The 19,043-nt window shown below is 41.9% G+C and overlaps 1 protein-coding gene across 1 annotated transcript in view; it reads left to right on the forward strand.

Moving 5' to 3' along the window:
* Positions 1–19,043, forward strand: part of LOC115846351 (N-alpha-acetyltransferase 10) — a 123,151-nt gene that overhangs the window by 18,530 nt on the left and 85,578 nt on the right. The gene's annotated exons all lie outside the window — the stretch shown is intronic.

Below are 19,043 nucleotides of genomic sequence, written 5' to 3' on the forward strand. Positions count from 1 at the left end.
TGATAATCACACACTGATGACATCAGGAGGGCTGTATCTTGTTGCTGACAATGGGGACGTAGCCTTCGGTGATGCTTTACTTCTTGAGGTTAACAGAAAACAGCCCTGCAGGGAGTTTTAATGGAAGACTTCAATGGCACTACTGGAGTTGTAGAGGATGAGGATGGTGATACGCTGACCACTGCTCTTTCCTGCTTCTCAAAATCTCTGGAGAGTGCGGGGAGGGGCGGGGCCAGGCGTCCTGCTGGTGATGTGGGTGGCACTCCTCCTCCAGGGAGTGCCCAGAACCTGCCCCCTCGCTTAGCAGGATCCTGCAGGCGCTTGGCAGTCTGCCCAGTCCCGAAGCAGTTTACGCCTGCTGGGTCCTAGCACGTCTTCTAGATGTTCGGGCCCAGGCCTGAGAGACTGGAGGAGCATCCAGTTTATTTTCATTTATACTCTTTTTCATCCAAAGGCAGGCCGGAGGGAGGTGGTCACGCAGTGGTGAAACACAAAACTTTTACTCAAGCTCTGGTTACTTCCAACCATGACCATTCTCTCTCTTACTAGCTCCCTTCTTCCTGTCCTCTTCTCAAAAATGGTGCCCCTTCTGATCGTGTTATCCTGTTTTCCAAATCTTTACAGGGATGTCTCCAGCTCTTTTGGTCAAGTTCAATGTTTTTTTAAAATAAATTTATTTATTTATTTTTGGCTGCGTTGGATCTTCGTTGCTGCACGCGGGCTTTCTCTAGTTGCCACAAGCGGGGGCTACTCTTCCTTGCCGTGCGCAGGCTTCTTATTCCAGTGGCTTCTCTTGTTGTGAACACTGGCCCTAGGTGCGCGGGCTTCAGTAGCTGTGGCATGCAGGCTCAGTAGTTGTGGCTCACGGGCTTCGTTGCTCCGCGGCATGTGGGATCTTCCAGGACCAGGGCTTGAACCCGTGTCCCTTGCATCAGCAGGCGGATTCTTAACCACTGCGCCACCAGGGAAGCCTCCACGTTCAATGTTTTTACTAACAACTCCCCTAATTCTGATCGTTGGTACATTTTCTCCATTCCTTTGTCCTACAACTTTTTCCACCCCTCTAATCCAGGAGTTAACTCTCTAAATTTCGACCTACCTCTGCTATTGGCCAGTTAGCTGCCTTTGTTCTGTCTTGAATTGCCCCCTGCCAATCAGCAGAAGATGCAGACCTTTTGGAGCCAGGGAACTTGCACAGAAAGGCCCTTGGGGAGGCGCACACGTCTCAGCATAAACAAATGACCTCTTGTTCTCCAAAGCTCTTGAGACACAAGGAGGAAAAATAATACGCTCTTCTACTATCTTTGTCCTATGATACCTACAATACTTTCTAGGTCCAAGTACAGGCACTTTGCATTATAAGACAGCACAAGGAGCAGAAGGTAAGGGCGACAAGGATTCTTACAGAGGTCGCAAAATAAGATCCCTGCCGCTTAGAGAAAGAAAACTTTAAGAATCTTAAGAGCAACCCCCTTTCTTCCCCTCTCCAGTTTTTTTTCCCTTTCTTCCCCCTTCCCCAGACCTGCTCCGTCCAACAGAAATATAACTAGAGCCACATACGTAATTTTAAATGTTCTAGTAGCCACACACAGAAAATAGAGGGAGGGATAAATTAGGAATTTGGGATTAAAAGATGCACACTTATTATAAAATAGATAACAAGGACCTACTGTATAGCACAGGGAACTATATCCAATCTTATAATAACCTATAATGGAAAAGAATCTGACAAAGAATAGCTATATACACATATGTATAACTGAATCACTGTCTTGTACACTTGAAACTAACACAACATTGTAAATCAACTATACTTCAATTAAAAAACTTAAGCCACAAAAAAGAAACAGGTGGAATTAATTTTAATGTTTTATTTAATGCAAGAGACTCCAAATATTATCATTTCAACATGTAATCAATATGAAGTTGGAGAGGTTTTGCGTTCTTTTTACCGTGCAAATTCTTTGAAACCTAGTGTACAATGTACACTTACAGACATCAGTTTCGTACTTGCTGCATTTCAAGCGCCGAATAACCACCACACTGGGCAGCAAGGCCCAGGAATTCCCCTCCGCCCACCCTGGCAGCAAGAACTGAAGATGGCGGGGCGGTAACCCTGCTATTGGTACTAAGAGAGGCAAAATCAGGAGGACGCGAGACTCTGATGCTGGGAAGTTGAAACCTCTCAGGCTGCTTCCCTCCTCCCCCGCCCCCCGGACACCGCGAGGCAGCTCTGAAGGCTGCGCGCGCGCGCGGAACCGCCAGAACCGCGGGAAAGTGCTGGGCTGGGGATGCTGGGAGGACGGAGAGGGAGGTGGGGGGAAGGGAGGAGGGGTGAGGGGCGGTGGAAGGCGCGGCGGGGACCCGCACGCATGCGTGCTCCGCGCGCTCACAAAGCCAGCCAGGCCGTCTAGCAACCGGGCTCCGAGCCAATGTCTCGCCCGAACAAGTGGCCTTCCCTGGAGTTCTAGTCCCACCAGCCGGTCTCGGCTCCTCCCTGTCCGTCCACGGTTCTTCCTTATCATTCCCGCTTCTCCCCTCCACTGGTTCCGATCTCGTGCATGGTGTGTGTCCTCAAGCGCTGAACCGGCTCCTAGAATGTGTACTCGTGGTTTCTGCCTGGGAACCAACCTCTGTCGCCTGTGGCCCACCCTCCCCGGGCTCAGGTGGCTGCTGGGGCTGGGGCTGCTCCCGGGGCTTAAGGCCGCCCGCTGCGCGGCTTTTTATCTTCCCGCGTTGGCTCAGGTCAACTTCTTCGAGGCAGACTGAGAGACTGCTACTTGCAAGGTGAGGACTAGAGGGGGGAAGTGAGATGTGAGGGGAGGCTTCGGGTTGCAGTATGGGGCACACCGGGGTCGACCAGTGCTGGGAGCTCTCAGACTCTGACCCAGAATGCCAAAGCCCCCTCTGTGGGTGTGTTTCAGGGTCTTAATCGCCGAGCCTCGCACTTGGCGGATCCGGACCTCTCTTTTTCCCTGATCCTCTTTCCCTCCCTCTTGGCTCCTCCCCCTTCGTCTCTTTTCCTCTAACTCCCTCTCAGCTTCTCCTCCGCCCACCTCACAGCTCCTCCTTTTACGCTGTTCTCTCCGCTCCTAGTCCGCGGTCTCGGGCTTCTTCCTTTCCACTCCCTCTCGACTCCACCCCCTCCCTTCCCCTCTTCCCTCTAGGCTCCGCCCTCCCTCTCGGCCCCGGCCTCTTCCCTTATCTTGGTTCCTTTAGTTAGTTCCTGCTCCTGCTCTGTCCCGCCTACTCCCTCTCAGCCACTCCCCCTCCCCTTGGTTCCTACCTCTACCCCTTCCAATTGGCTGCTCCTCCACCTCTCAACTCCTCCTCCATCATAACTCCTCCCCTCCCCCTCCCGCTCGAAGGTTCTTTCCTCTCCTACTCTGTGTCTTCTCCCTCTCTCCCACTTCCTCTCCCTACTGTCCCCCTTATACTGAATATAATCTGCCTTTCAAGATTCACACACTCACTAGGTCTTCCTTAGATATAGTCCCACCATGTTTCTGTCACCCCTCACTCCTGTGGTCACACACTTTTACCTCCTTAATTCTTGTTAATTCACGTTGGTTTCTCCTGGGCCCTCTCCGCAAACAGCAAGATAATATTGTTTACCTCTCAGACTTGTGAGAATAAAATGAGACAACGTATGAAAAGCACTGACAAAAACACCTGGCACCTGGTAAGCCTTAAATAAATGGTAACCATTATCATTATGAGTTTTCTCTAGCCAGAGATTTCTGGCACAATTCCTCTTCTGCGTGTCCACCAAACCCCAATAATTTTTTGACTCCCTTCCTTGGCAGTCTTGTTTTTGTAACTGTAAACTCACTTTAAAAATTTTTTTTGGCAAGTAATCAATTCAAAAAGTATTAATGAATAGTAAGACTTATTTTCTGACCTCAGTTTGCCCAGTCGAGTGTGTGGGGTAATGTTCTCTTAGAAGGAACCACACAGGCATTACAGAGTTGAGAACAGTGCGAGGTGTGGTTTGACTGTAGACTTAGCCAAGTTGAAAGTTGGGGTTTTTAGAGGCCAGTTCTAGGTGCAGCAAACTTGCTCTTAATCCTGGAGCTTGCCTTTTCCTGTGAGAAGTATTGATGGTGGTGTTTTGAGCCATGATCTTGTGAAACACGTGTAACTAAGAAATAGCATTTAAAAATTACTTTACACCTGCCTTTTCTCTGACTGGTAATACCTAGTGCTGGCTCTTTATTTCAGCAGGCTTCCTAGCAAAGAAATATAATCTTTAACGAATTTCTTTCTTTTCTTTCTTTCTTCCTTCCTTCGTTGGGTCTTTGTTGCTGCACGCTAACTTTCTCTAGTTGCAGTGAGCGGGGTCTACTCTTCCTTGCAGTGTGCGAGCTTCTCATTGTGGTGGCTTCTCTTTGTTGCGGAGCATGGGCTCTAGGTGCGTGGGCTCAGTAGTTGTGGCACATGGGCTCAGTAGTTGTGGCTCGTGGGCTCTAGAGCACAGGCTCAGTAGTTGTGGCACACGGGCTTAGTTCCTCCACAGCATGTGGGATCTTCCCCGGCCAGGGCTCGAACCTGTGTCCCCTGCATTGGCAGGCGGATTCTTAACCACTGTGCCACCAGGGAAGTCCCAAGTTGAACATTTAAAAAATTGATTTGTGGAAACTCTTAAATAAGGAAACTAGTTCCTTGTTTGTGGCATCCTTTTCCAAGTTTGTCAGTCGTCTTTGGTTTTGCTTATTGTTTTTTTTTTCTTTTGTCATTTAGAAAAATTGGCTTTTATTCTATTTGTCAAATTTTTATGACTTCTGAGTTTTGTGCCCTATTTGAGAGATCTTTACCATACCAGCCAAGGTTATAAAATAATTCTCCTATGGTTTTTTGTTTTTTTTTTTTTTGCGGTACGTGGGCCTCTCACTGTTGCGGCCTCTCCGGTTGCGGAGCACAGGCTCCAGACGCGCAGGCTCAGCGGCCATGGCTCACGGGCCCAGCCGCTCCGCAGCATGTGGGATCTTCCCAGACCGGGGCACGAACCCATGTCCCCTGCATCGGCAGGCGGACTCTCAACCACTGCAGCACCAGGGAAGCCCTCCTATGGTTTCTTATATTACTTCTATGGTTTTAGTTTTAACATTTAAATAAGATTAACATTTTCTGCTGTAATATATGAGAGGAGCCCTCTTAATTTTTTTTTCAGATTGGTGACCAGTTGTCTTAACACCATTTATTGATTAATCTATCTTTTTTCCACTTGAGTTGAGAAACTATGAAGGTTCTTATAAATATAGTAAGCTCCAAATATGTATTTTATTTATTTATTTTTAAACTTTTATTTATTTATTTATATTTATTTTTGGCTGCATTGGGTCTTTGTTGCTGTGCGTGGGCTTTCTCTAGTTGTGGCGAGCAGGGGCTACTCTTTGTTGTGGTGCACGGACTTCTCATTGCAGTGGCTTCTCTTGTTGCAGAGCATGGGCTCTAGGCACGCGGGCTTCAGTAGTTGTGGCGCACGGGCTTAGTTGCTCCGTGGCACGTGGGATCTTCCCGGACCAGGGCTTGAACCCATGTCTCCTGCAGTGGCAGGCAGATTCTTAACCACTGTGCCACCAGGGAAGTCCTGCATTTTAAAATATAATTGAAATCTTATGTACTTTGTCAGTTTGGGGACTCTAGATGAGAACTATTATCTTTAATTATCTGCTGTCCTTTAGAAACCTTTGCCTATTCACCTTTATAAAACTATAACTCATATATGTTGCTATTGCTAAATTTCTGATTAGATTTCGCTAAGTGTAGATACAATTCTCTTGTTTACAGAGTTATAGTAAGGTTATTTACATGTGTTCCCAAGTGTGATAACTTTCCATGTCCTTGTCTTTAAAAAAGAAAAAGCTAACCACATGGTATAGATGATAGCAGATGTTCAATCTTTTAAAAAGCAGCATATGAAATTTTGAAAAAGAATTACCCAAGTTCTGCTGTTTTAGTGATTTAAAAATTCCTGTCTGGTAAATTATCAAGAGCACAGCTGAGATCCAGGGAAGTAAGCAAAAGCGTCCTGTGAAGAGCCAGAAGAGATGTTATAATGTTCACGAACTAACTTCATGCTCTCAGACAGTCTTTTTCACATAGGCTTTTTTTTTTGGCCTTGCTGTGCGGCATATGGGACCTTAGTTCTCTGACCAGGGATGAAACCGAGGGCTCCAGCAGTGAGAGCACTGAGTCCTAACCACTGGACCGCCAGGGAATTCCCTCCATTTAAAGTTATTATAGGACTTCCCTGGTGTCGCAGTGGTTAAGAATCCTCCTGCCAATGCAGGGGATATGGGTTCGACCCCTGGTCCGGGAAGATCCCACAGGCCGTGGAGCAACTAAGCCCGTGCGCCACACCTACTGAGCCTGTGCTCTAGAGCCCACGAGCCACAACTTCTGAGCCAACGTGCCACAACTACTGAAGCCCGCACGCCTAGAGCCCGTGCTTTGCAGCAAGAGAAGTCACTGCAATGAGAAGCCTGCGCACCGCAATGAAGAGCAGCCCCCGCTCGCTGCAACTAGAGAAAGCCCACGTGCAGCAACGAAGACCCAACGCAGCCAAAAATAAAACATAAATAAATAAATAAATTTTTTAAAGTTATAAAATATTGGTTATATTCCCTGTGCTGTATGATATATCCTTGCAGCTTATTTCTTTTATACACAGTAGTTTGTATCTGTTAATTCCCTACCCCTATCTTGCCCTTCCCCACATTCCTCTCCCCAGTGGTAACCACTAGTTTGTTCTCTATATCTGTGAGTCTGTTTCTGTTTTGTTATATTCATTCATCTTATTTTTTATTTTTTAATTAATTTATTTTTTTTCTTAGTGGTACGCGGGCCTCTCACTGTTGTGGCCTCTCCCGTTGCAGAGCACAGGCTCCGGACGCGCAGGCTCAGCGGCCATGGCTCACGGGTGCAGCCGCTCCGCGGCATGTGGGATCTTCCCGGCACGGGGCACGAACCCGTGTCCCCTGTATCGGCAGGCAGACTCTCAACCACTGCGCCACCAGGGAAGCACCATCTTATTTTTTAGATTCTACACATAAGTGATATCATACAGTATTTGTCTTTTTCTGTCTAACTTATTTTACGAAGCGTAATACCCTTCAGGTCCATCCATGGTGTTGCAAATGGCAAAATTTCATTCTTTTTAATGTCCTTTTTCACATAGTTTTAACAAATCTGATCATTTATTGCACACATTGAGGGCTTACCCTATAGCAGATTAGGGGGAAAAAAAGAAGGGAGAAAAGGCATAATGACAGCTGACAGCCAAGATGAAAGAGAAACTCTTTACAAAAAGAAAGGAAACTCTTTACAAACAAGTTTATGTTCTTTGGTAGGGGTGGAGGGGTGTGGGTAGCAGGGGTGTAAATAGTTATCTCTTGCCATTCAGTTTTGGGGCAAATAGCTGTTCTCATCTCATTTGATACTGGAGATGTCACAGAGTCAAAGCAGGTGCAATGATTGATGCTCAAAATGACCCTGAATCATCAAGGAAGGTTAAATTGTGATCGTAATGTTTTGTTTAAGATAGGAAAGAGTGAAGTGTATTTTAGAATAATCTTATAAAAATGGTTACAATAATGCAAAAAAAAGCACTTATGCAGGTAGCTTTAATTATTTCAAGTTCTTAACTTGAGTTCCATGGACTCTAGGGGCCCTATGAAGCCTCTTAAAGCTGAACAGGGAATTTGGTGAATATGTGTGCTTTTCTGGGGTGAGGAGCCATAGCTTTCATCCTATTCTCAAAGGATTCTATAATTAGAAAAGGTTAAGAGGTAACCTTAACCTGGCTGAGGTATCTGAAAAATTTATGTATTCAAAGACCCCGATGATGCCAGATAAATGAAATGTTATGAATTTATAGCTATACTGTTTTAAAAATTTATAACTGTACTGTGTTATAAATTTATAACATTGTGCTAAGTTATAAATTTACAACTATACAGTTATAAATTGATGGGAGCAATAGACCCAATTACCTTTCACTTACTTCATTATGTATTTTGCAAGTGCTACCTTATATTACTTTGTATTAGTAATGATTTTTTTTTTCCCTTCTTGTAGTCATCAGTAGCACTATTTGTAAATAGATTGGACTCAGTGGAATCTGTGCTACCTTATGAGTATAATATGTAAGTTGTAAGTATTATAATTATATCCAATATAATTGATATAATTGTGATTAATTTATATCATAATTATGATATAATTGTGTTAAAATGTGCCTTAAGTTTTTTTGTTTTTTCTGTGGTACGCGGGCCTCTCACTGTTGTGGCCTCTCCCGTTGCGGAGCACAGGTTCTGGACGCGCAGGCTCAGCGGCCATGGCTCACGGGTGCAGCCGCTCTGCGGCATGTGGGATCTTCCCGGACCGGGGCACGAACCCGTGTCCCCTGCATCGGCAGGCGGACTCTCAACCACTGCGCCACCAGGGAAGCCCACCTTAAGTTTTTAAAGTTAGTGAACGAAAAACCTGAATATATTAAGAAATGTAGTGGTAATTTTATAATAAACGTAACAGAAAAAATGATTAGAATAGAGAGCTTTCAAGGTGAGACAAGTGCTTAAAAAACTAGGAAGTTGCCATACTTGATTTTTCTTTCTAAGAAAGGAAAATTATAAATTTACTACACTTTGAACTTGAAAAAATATCTTTGCAGAGTTGTATCTTATTTCTAAAATATCAAATACTAAGGTAGGTTTATACTAAGGTTTTTAATGGATGAAGGTGCTTAGTTTAGTAGTGAGTAGTTATTATAAGATTCAGTATGATCATTCATTTGAGAATAACAACAAATGATGTACTTCTTAGAAAAAATGATTGTAGTTGCCTTTGGTATTACTTTATTTCTACTAATTAAGCAGAAATAAAATCAGGTCTGATTTTTATTAAAATACCAGGTGTAAATGTAGGGTGTTAGTATGAGAATTTAAAACATTACAGAGGCCTACCATTTATTTTATCTTCGACCTAAGCCATTTTACATTCAAATTTACTTAAAGGTAATTGTAGTTCTTTTCACCTAGTAACTATTTGATTTGTGAGTATGTGGGAATGTGTTTGGGGGTGTTTGTTTTTTAATTCCCCTTTGATCAGAATTGATAATTACAGTTTCTAAATGTCCCAGGTTAGAATCAGTACAGACTTTAAGCCATTGTTTCCTTATTTGTGCTTATATGTAATTTGAAGTTTAATCCTAAAAAGTGTTGTTTTCTTTTTGATTGTGATTACCTGCATTACGGAAGTCAAGAGCAGTACCATGAGCATTTAAAATAATGAATTCATAATTATCAGAGGTTAAACAGTTTAAAGAGGAACATATAATGAGGTCTATAAATCATAAATAGAAAGATTCTGGGTCATATTTTTAGAAGAATCTACCATTAAAAGTGGAGAGGCTAGGGCTTCTCTGGTGGCGCAGTGATTGAGAGTCCGCCTGCCGATGCAGGGACACGGGTTCGTGCCCCGGTCCAGGAAGATCCCACATGCTTGCGTACCGCAAAAAAAAAAAAAAAAAAAAAAAGTGGAGAGGCTAGATAAATTATAAGGACTGATTTCTTTGCTGATTTTTTTTTTACCTTACTTGAACCTCTTTTTTTTTTTTTTTTGACTTCTGTCAAGACTCCGGAAAGAAAAGCCCTTCTGAAAATCCTGGACAAGTACTATTTGGAGAACGAATAACATCATCTCCTTATGAGGTTATTCAGTTGATCTTATTTTAAATCTTATTTTAAAATGAATCTTCTCAAAACCGACTACATATACAGCCATCCCTCGGTATCCATGGGGGATTGGTTCCAGGACTCACTGCAGATACCAAAATCCACATGTGCTCAAGCCCATAGTCAGCCCTCCACATAGGCAGGTTCCACATCTGCAGATTCAACCAACCACGGATCGTGTATTAAAGTTTACATTTGCCATCCACGGTTGGTTGAATCTGCGGGTGTGGAACCCATGGAATCAGAGTGCCCACTGTATATTTATTGAAAAAATGTGCATGTATCTGAACCCGGGTAGTTCAAACTTGTGTTGTCCAAGGGTCAACCATAATTGCACCAGAGTCTTTGCTTTAAAAGGAGGTAAAGAAAGAGGAAAGGAGGTAGAATCCGGCGTTGCCAGAAGAATATATTAATACAGTTGGCCCTCCAAATCCAAGGGTTCCGCATCTGAAGATTCAACCAACCTGGAATCGAAAATATTCGGGGAAATAAATTCCAGAAAGTTCCCAAAAGCAAAACTAGAATTTACATAGCACTTACATTGTGTATTAAGTATTATAAGTAATGTAGAGATGGTATGAAGTACAGCTGGCCCTTGAACAACACAGGTTTGAACTGCGTGGGTCTACTTATACCCCGATTTTTTTCAGTATATGACCTGTGGTTGGCTGAATCCCTGCATGTGGAACCTGATTCAGAGGAACCATCTATGTAGAGGGCCAACTATAAGTTACAGGTAGATTTTCAACATCAGGGAGGGTTGGCCCCCTAACCTCTGCATTGTTCAAGGGTCAACTGTATAGGGGAGGATGTGTGTAGGTTATATGCATAATATACTCCACCATTTTATATGAGGGACTTGAGCAATGGTGAATTTTGGTATCTGTGGATTTTGATATCCTTGGGAGTTCTAGAACCAATCCTCCACTGATACTGAGGGATGACACTATATGCTCTTTAAGCTATCTGCAGTAGTTGGTGGTTTCACACAAAGGTTTTACCTTTCAAGTTTTATTTTTGCTTCATAAAAAAAGTTTAATTTTTTGTTCTTGCATATTTTGGGTAGGGTGATATGAGTAGATGTAATTGGACTCTCAGTGTCTATTGATATTGACCTTGATATCTTAATAGATATGGGGATAGAGTAAGGATGTTTTCAAGAGCAGTCATGGTTATGAAGGCACTAACTTTTTTCTTCTTTTTTCTCAACTTCATTGAAGTATAACTGAAGTACAATAAACTACACGTATTGAAAGTGTATAATTTGATCAATTTTAATATATGTGAAACCATCAGACGTTAGCTTGTTTTACAACTTTTTATTTTGAAATGATTACAGATTCACAGGAAGCTACAAAAAAATGAACAGGTAGGTCTTGTGTACCCTTTACCCAGGTTTGCCCAATGGTAACATCTTGCATGACTATAGTACAATAGCAAAACCAGGGAATTGACGTTGGACAATGCATAGACCTTTCTCAGATTTCACTAGTTTTACATGCACTCTTGTGTGTGTGTGTGTGTGTGTGTGTGTGTGTGTGTGTGATGCAGATTTGTGTACACATCAGCACAGTCAATACACAGCATAGTTCCATCAGCACAAGGTTCCCTCATGCTGCCCATTTTCTGTTCTTTTTCTATTTAGTTTTCAAAATTCTTTGTATATTCTATCAATAGTTATGATTCCTTTATTGCAACAGTAGTTTGCAAATAGTTTCTCCCAGTCTGTGGCTTGTGTTTTCGTGTTCTCTATAGGGTCTTTCACAAAGCAAATGTTTTAAATTTTATGCGGTCCAGTAATCAAGTTTTCCTTTTATGCATCATGCTTCTGGTGTCAAGTCTGAGAAGACTTTGCATAGCCTTAGGTCCTGAAGACTTTCTTCTAAAAGTTTTATAATTTGACTTTATATATTTAAGTCTGATCCATTTCGAGTTATTTTTTGTATAAGGTGTGAGGTCTGGGTTGAAATTCTCTTTTTTTTTGCCTGTAGATGTGCAATTGCTTCAGTACCATTTGCTGGAAAGACCTTTTCGGCAATTTCAGTTCTTCCTCCACTTACTTGCTTTTAAATCTTTGTGAAAAAATCACTTGGGCCTAGTTGTGTAGGTCTGTTTCTGGGTTCTCTATTGATGTGTTCCATTGGTCTGTGTGCTAGGCATTCGCTTTTCGATGATTAAAGTTGCACACAATTCTCCTGTGGAGTACCATTATCCTAAGAGAAAAGTGCGCCTTTTCAAGAAATGCTATCCTTTGGACGGAAGAAACATGACAGTTTAGTTCAGTTGCCAATAAGGAATTTTAGGGTTAATATTTGTATGATTTCAGGATATGAAGTGTTAAATTTTCATTGTTTATTCTTGCTTATTGTTTTCTGATGAACCACATTGGCACTTCATCTTGATAATCTCCTGTAGCTAGACTTTGTAAACAAGAGGTTTCATATTAAAAGTATCAGATATTTTATTATCACTTTTTTTGGTAACAGCTTTATTGGAGATCATTCACATACCAAATAATTCACCCACTCATAAGTGTCCATTCAATGCTTTTTAGTATACTCATGGAGTTGTGTAACCAGCACTATAACCAATTTTATTATCAGTTTTAAGTGAAGGGTTGTAGATCAGGGTAGTTTTTAGAAAGCTACAGTGGATTTTATTTATTTATTTATTGGCTGCACTGTGAGGCTTGCGGGATCTTAGTTCCCCAACCAGGGATGGAACCTGCATCCCCTGCAGTGGAAGCATGAAGTACTAACCACTGGACTGCCAGGGAATTCCTGCTACAATGGACTTTATACCCCACCTTTTATAACACTGAAGAAGGCAAATTCTTCTGTTTAGTGGTGAAAGCAGTGTGTGTGTGTGTGTCTGTGTGTGTGTGTGTGTCTACTGTAATCATTTTAGGTATGAACTGAAATGTAGAGGAGATAGTGCTGAGAATGATGGCATACTGAAGTCTCTGAAGAAGTTTTATTTGTAAGATAAAGTGCTTGTTTTGTGACAGTTGATTTATACAATTTAGTCAAATCTCTTAATATTTTTAATTTTCTTTCTTAATAGTTTTAACAAGACAGAAACGTGTAAAAGTTTGTGTAAAATCTTATGATACAGCAAATGAAAATCAAAAGAAAAAGCTGTCCATCTTTGTCTCTTGTACTAGTCTTTATTTTAAAGTCTTTCTTTCTCTTTTTTTCTGCGGTACGTGGGCCTCTCACTGTCATGGCCTCTCCCGTTGTGGAGCACAGGCTCCGGACGCGCAGGCTCAGTGGCCATGGCTCATGGGCCTAGCCACTCCGCGGCATGTGGGATCTTCCTGGACCGGGGCACGAACCCGTGTCCCCTGCATCGGCAGGCGGACTCTCAACAATTGTGCCACCAGGGAAGCCCTAAAGTCTATTTTGTCTGATATGAGAATCGCTACTCCAGCTTTCTTTTGATTTCCATTTGCATGGAATGACTTTTTCCATCCCCTCACTTTCAGTCTGTATGTGTTCCTAGGTCTGAAGTGGGTCTCTTGTAGACAGCGTATATATGGGTCTTGTTTTTGTATCCATTCAGCCAATCTGTGTCTTTTGGTTGGAGCATTTAATCCATTTACATTTAAGGTAATTATCGATGTGTATGTTCCTATTACCATCTTCTTAATTGTTTTGGGTTTGTTATTGTAAGTCTTTTCCTTCTCTTGTGTTTCCTGCCTAGAGAAGTTCCTTTAGCATTTGTTGTAAAGCTGGTTTGGTGGTGCTGAATTCTCTTAGCTTTTGCTTGTCTATAAAGGTTTTAATTTCTCTGTCGAATCTGAATGAGATCTTTGCTAGGTAGAGTAATCTTGGTTGTAGGTTCTTCCCCTTCATCACTTTAAATATGTCCTGCCACTCCCTTCTGGCTTGTAGAGTTTCTGCTGAAATATCAGCTGTTAACCTTATGGGGATTCCCTCGTATATTATTTGTTGTTTTTCCCTTGCTGCTTTTAATATTTTTTCTTTGTATTTAATTTTTGACAGTTTGATTAATATGTGTCTTGGCATGTTTCTCCTTGGATTTATCCTGTATGGGACTCTCTGTGCTTCCTGGACTTGATTAACTATTTCCTTTCCCATATTAGGGAAGTTTTCAACTACAATCTCTTCAAATATCTTCTCAGTGCCTTTCTTTTTCTCTTCTTCTTCTGGAACCCTTATAATTCGAATGTTGGTACATTTAATGTTGTCCCAGAGGTCTCTGAGACTGTCCTCAATTTTTTCATTCTTTTTTCTTTATTCTGCTCTGCAGTAGTTATTTCCACTATTTTATCTTCCAGGTCACTTATCCATTCTTCTGCCTCAGTTCTTCTGCTATTGATTCCTTCTAGAGAATTTTTAATTTCATTTATTGTGTTGTTCATCATTGTTTGTTTGCTCTTTAGTTCTTCTAGGTCCTTGTTAAACGTTTCCTGCATTTTCTCCATTCTATTTCCAAGATTTTGGATCATCTTTACTATCATTACTCTGAATTCTTTTTCAGGTCGTCTGCCTATTTCCTCTTCATTTGTTTGGTCTCGTGGGTTTTTACCTTACTTGTTCATCTGCTGTGTGTTTCTCTGTCTTCTCATTTTTCTTAACTTACTGTGTTTGGGGTCTCCTTTTCGCAGGCTGCAGATTCGTAGTTCCTGTTGTTTTTGGTGTCTGTCCCCAGTGGCTAAGGTTGGTTAGGTGGGTAGTGTAGGCTTCCTGGTGGAGGGGACTAGTGCCTGTGTTCTGGAGGATGAGGCTGGATATTGTCTTTCTGGTGGGCAGGACCGTGTCCGGTGGTGTGTTTTGGGGTGTCTGTGACCTAATTATGATTTTAGGCAGCCTCTCTGCTAATGGGTGGGGTTGTGTTCCTGTCTTGCTAGTTGTTTGGCATAGGGTGTCCAGCACTGTAGCTGGTTTTTGAGTGGAGCTGGGAGGATGATTCACTTTAATCATCGAAAAGTGAATGCCTGACACACAGACACAGATGATACAAATAGATGGAGAGATATACCGTTCTTGGATTGGAAGAATCAACATTGTGAAAATGACTCTATTACCCAAAGCAGTCTACAGATTCAATGAAATCCTTATCAAACTACCACTGGCATTTTTCACAGAACTAGAACAAAAAATTGCACAATTTGTATGGAAACACAAAAGACCCCGAATAGCCAAAGCAATCTTGAGAAAGAAAAATGGAGCTGGAGGATTCAGGCTCCCTGGCTTCAGACTATACTACAAAGCTACAGTAATCAAGAAGTATGGTACTGGCACAGGACCAGAAATATAGATCAATGGAACAGGATAGAAAGCCCAGAGATAAACACATGCACATATGGTCACCTTATCTTTGATAAAGGAGGCAAGAATGTACAATGGAGAAAAGACAGCCTCTTCAATAAGTGGTGCTGGGAAAATTGGACAGCTACATGTAAAAGACTGAAATTAGAACCCTCCCTAACACCATGCACAAAAATAAACTCCAAATGGATTAAAGACCTAAATGTAAGTCCAGACACTATCAAACTCTTAGAGGAAAACATAGGCAGAACACTCTATGACATAAATCACAGCAAGATCCTTTTTTACCCACTTCTTAGAGAAACGGAAATAAAAACAAAAATAAACAAATGAGACCTAATGACACTTAAAAGCTTTTGCACAGCAAAGGAAACCATAAAGAAGATGAAAACACAACTCTTGAAATGGGAGAAAATATTTGCAAATGAAGCAACTGACAAAGGATTAATCTCCAAAATTTACAAGCAGCTCATGCAGCTCAATATCAAAAAACCAAACAACCCAATCCAAAAATGGGCAGAAGACCTAAACAGACATTTCTCCAAAGAAGATATACAGATAGCCAACAAATACATGAAAGAATGCTCAACATCACTAATCATTAGAGAAATGCAAATCAAAAGTACAATGAGGTATCACCTCACACCAGTCAGAATGTCCATCATCTAAAAATCTATAAACAATAAATGCTGGAGAGGGTGTGGAGAAAAGGGAACCCTCCTGCACTGTTGGTGGGAATGTAAATTTATACAGCCACTATGGAGAACAGTATGGAGGTTCCTTAAAAAACTAAAAATAGAACTACCATACGACCCAGCAGTCTCACTCCTGCACATATACCCTGAGAAAACCATAATTCAAAAAGAGTCATGGGGCTTCCCTGGTGGTGCAGTGGTTGAGAGTCCGCCTGCTGATGCAGGGGGCGTGGGTTCGTGCCCCGGGAAGATCCCACATGCCGTGGAGTGGCTGAGCCCGTGAGCCATGGCTGCTGAACCTGTGCGTCCGGAGCCTGTGCCCTGCAACGGGAGAGGCCACAACAGTGAGAGGTCCGCATACCACAAAAAAAAAAAAAAAAAGAAAAAGAAAAAAGAAAAGAGTCAGGGACCACAATGTTCATTGCAGCTCTATTTACAATAGCCAGGACATGGAAGTAACCTAAGTATCCATTGACAGATGAATGGATAAAGAAGATGTGGCCCATATATATAATGGAATATTACTTAGCCATAAAAAGAAATGAAACTGAGTCATTTATAGTGAGGTGGATGGACCCAGAGTCTGTCATACAGAGTGAAGTAAGTTAGAAAGAGAAACACAAATACCATATGTTAACACGTATATATGGAATCTAAAAAAAAAAATGATCATGAGAAACCTAGTGGCAGGACGGGAATAAAGATGCAGACCTACTAGAGAATGGACTTGAGGTCATGGGGAGGGGGAAGGGTAAGCTTGACAAAGAGAGAGTGGCATGGACATATATACCTTACCAAATGTATAACCGATAGCTAGTGGGAAGCAGCCGCATAGCACAGGGAGATAAGGCCGGTGCTTAGTGACCACCAAGAGGGGTGGGATAGGGAGGGTGGGAGGGAGGGAGACGCAAGAGGGAAGAGATACGGGGATATATGTATATGTATAGCTGATTCACTTTGTTATAAAGCAGAAACTAACTCACCATTTTAAAGCAATTATACTCCAATAAACGTGTTTAAAAAAAAACAAAAGAAAAAGGTGGATTTCTTTTTTAAAAAATTATTTATTTATTTTTGACTGCGTTGGGTCTTTGTTGCTGTGCGCGGGCTTTCTCTAGTTGCGACGAGGGGCTACTGTTCGTTGCAGTGTGCAGGGTTTTCATTGCTGTGGCTTCTCTTGTTGTGGAGCATAGCCTCTAGGCGTGCGGGCTAAAGTAGTTGTGGCTCAAGGGCTGTAGAGCGCAGGCTTAGTAGGTGTGGCTCAAGGGCTTAGTTGCTCCGCAGCATGTGGGATCTTCCCAGACCAGGGCTTGAACCTGTGTCCCCTGCATTGGCAGGTGGGTTGTTAACCACTGCACCGCCAGGGAAGCCCAAAAACTCGATTTCTTGAAGAGAGGAATATAACTGAATTATCAACATCAGTGTTGTGTTTGGCATCTGAAATCACATGACTTAATTTTTCACTTCCTTTCAGAAGTAGTTTTAATAACTATTTAATATCTACTGAAATTGTATACTATTTTTTGTGACTTGAGTTTGATTAAAAATCTGAACTTAAATGTATGTAAGATGATGTTAGTATTGCTTGATTTGAAATGCTTTTTAAATCTTTTCCTTAAAAAATATTTATATTTAGGATTATTGATAATATGCCAGTGATATGGTGTCATGATATGGAAGATGGAAAGAAGTACTGCACACCAGGATTTCCAATAGGATGTTTTATTGCCCAACATGGCATATCGAAAGATGCTTGCATTATCCATGTAAGTATTGAGAACTTACTACAGAAATATAAGAATGTGGCTTCATTTACAATTTGCTTTCTATTATAGTCACTTAACAAACATGAATGGGACACCTACCATCTTCTCGGTTTTGGGCTACGTGTTGGGGATACAAAGACAAGTGGTCCCTGCCCTCTAGAAGTTCACAGTCCTATGTAGGGAGATAGACTTGTAAGCAAATCGCTGTGATAAAATGTCATGTGCTAGGAGACTAAGGGGCAGTGAGGATATAATGGAGGGAATGAAAAAGTATTTGTCAGATGAATGGGTGGGTGAGCATTTCTAGTAGGGAAATCAGTGTGGTCCAAAGCTTGGAAGTCTGAAACAGCATACTGTGATTGGGGGACTGTGAATAATCGAGTGTGTTTGTGACATAAGATTTGTGGTTTGGGGGGTGCAGGTAGAGAGGAAGCGCAGAAGGGGGTTGGGGGAATTCCCTGGCGTTCCAGTGATTAGTACTCCATGGTTCCACTGCAGGGGGCCCGGGTTCAATTCCTGGTTGGGGAACTACGATCCTGCATGTTGAGCCACAGGGCCAGAAAAAAAGCGGGGGGCGGATAGGCAGAAGCCAGATCATGGCAGGAGGTCCTGTATGCAATGGTAAGGAAAATAGCATTGAATGCCTGTTATGAGCCAGGAGCAATGTTATATCACTCTATATACAGTGACTAATTCAACCCTTAGAATAGCCCTGTTGCTAGAATCTACTACTGCTGTTTTACAGATGATGAAATTCAATCTCAGAGACGGTAAGGGACATGACTAGGGGCATACCGCTAGTAAGTGGCAGACATAGGACTCCAACTCAGACCTTTTTTATTTTATATATTTATTTTTATTGGGATATAGTTGCTTTACAGTGTTGTGTTAGTTTCTGCTGTACAGCGAAGTGAATCAGCTATATGTATACATGTATCCCTTTTTTTGGATTTCCTTCCCATTTAGGTTACCACAGACCACTGAGTAGAGTTCCTTATGCTATACAGTAGGTTCTCATTAGATATCTATTTTATACACAGTATCAATAGTGTATATATGTCAATCCCCATCTCCCAATTCATTCCACTGCCCCCTTTCCCCCTTGGTATCCATACGTTTGTTTGTTCTCTATGTCTGTGTCTTTATTTCTGCTTTACAAATAGGTTCATCTGTACCATTTTTCTCGATTCCACATATATGCGTTAATATACGATATTTGTTTTTCTCTTTCTGACTTACTTCACTCTGTATGACACTCTCTAGGTCCATCCACCTTGCTAGAAATAACTCAATTTCATTTCTTTTTTATGGCCGAGTAATATTCCATTGTATGTATATACCACATTTTCTTTATCCATTTATCTGTCAGTGGACATTTAGGTTGCTTCCATGTCCTGTCTATTGTAAATAGTGCTGCAGTGAACATTGGGGTGCATGTGTCTTTTTGAATACACCCAGTAGTGGGATTGCTGGGTCATATGGTAGTTCTATTTTTAGTTCTTTAAGGAACCTCTATACTGTTTTCCATAGTATAGTGGCTGTATCAATTTA

Source organism: Globicephala melas, chromosome X (assembly GCF_963455315.2).
Source record: "Globicephala melas chromosome X, mGloMel1.2, whole genome shotgun sequence".
NCBI classification, from domain to species: domain Eukaryota; kingdom Metazoa; phylum Chordata; class Mammalia; order Artiodactyla; family Delphinidae; genus Globicephala; species Globicephala melas.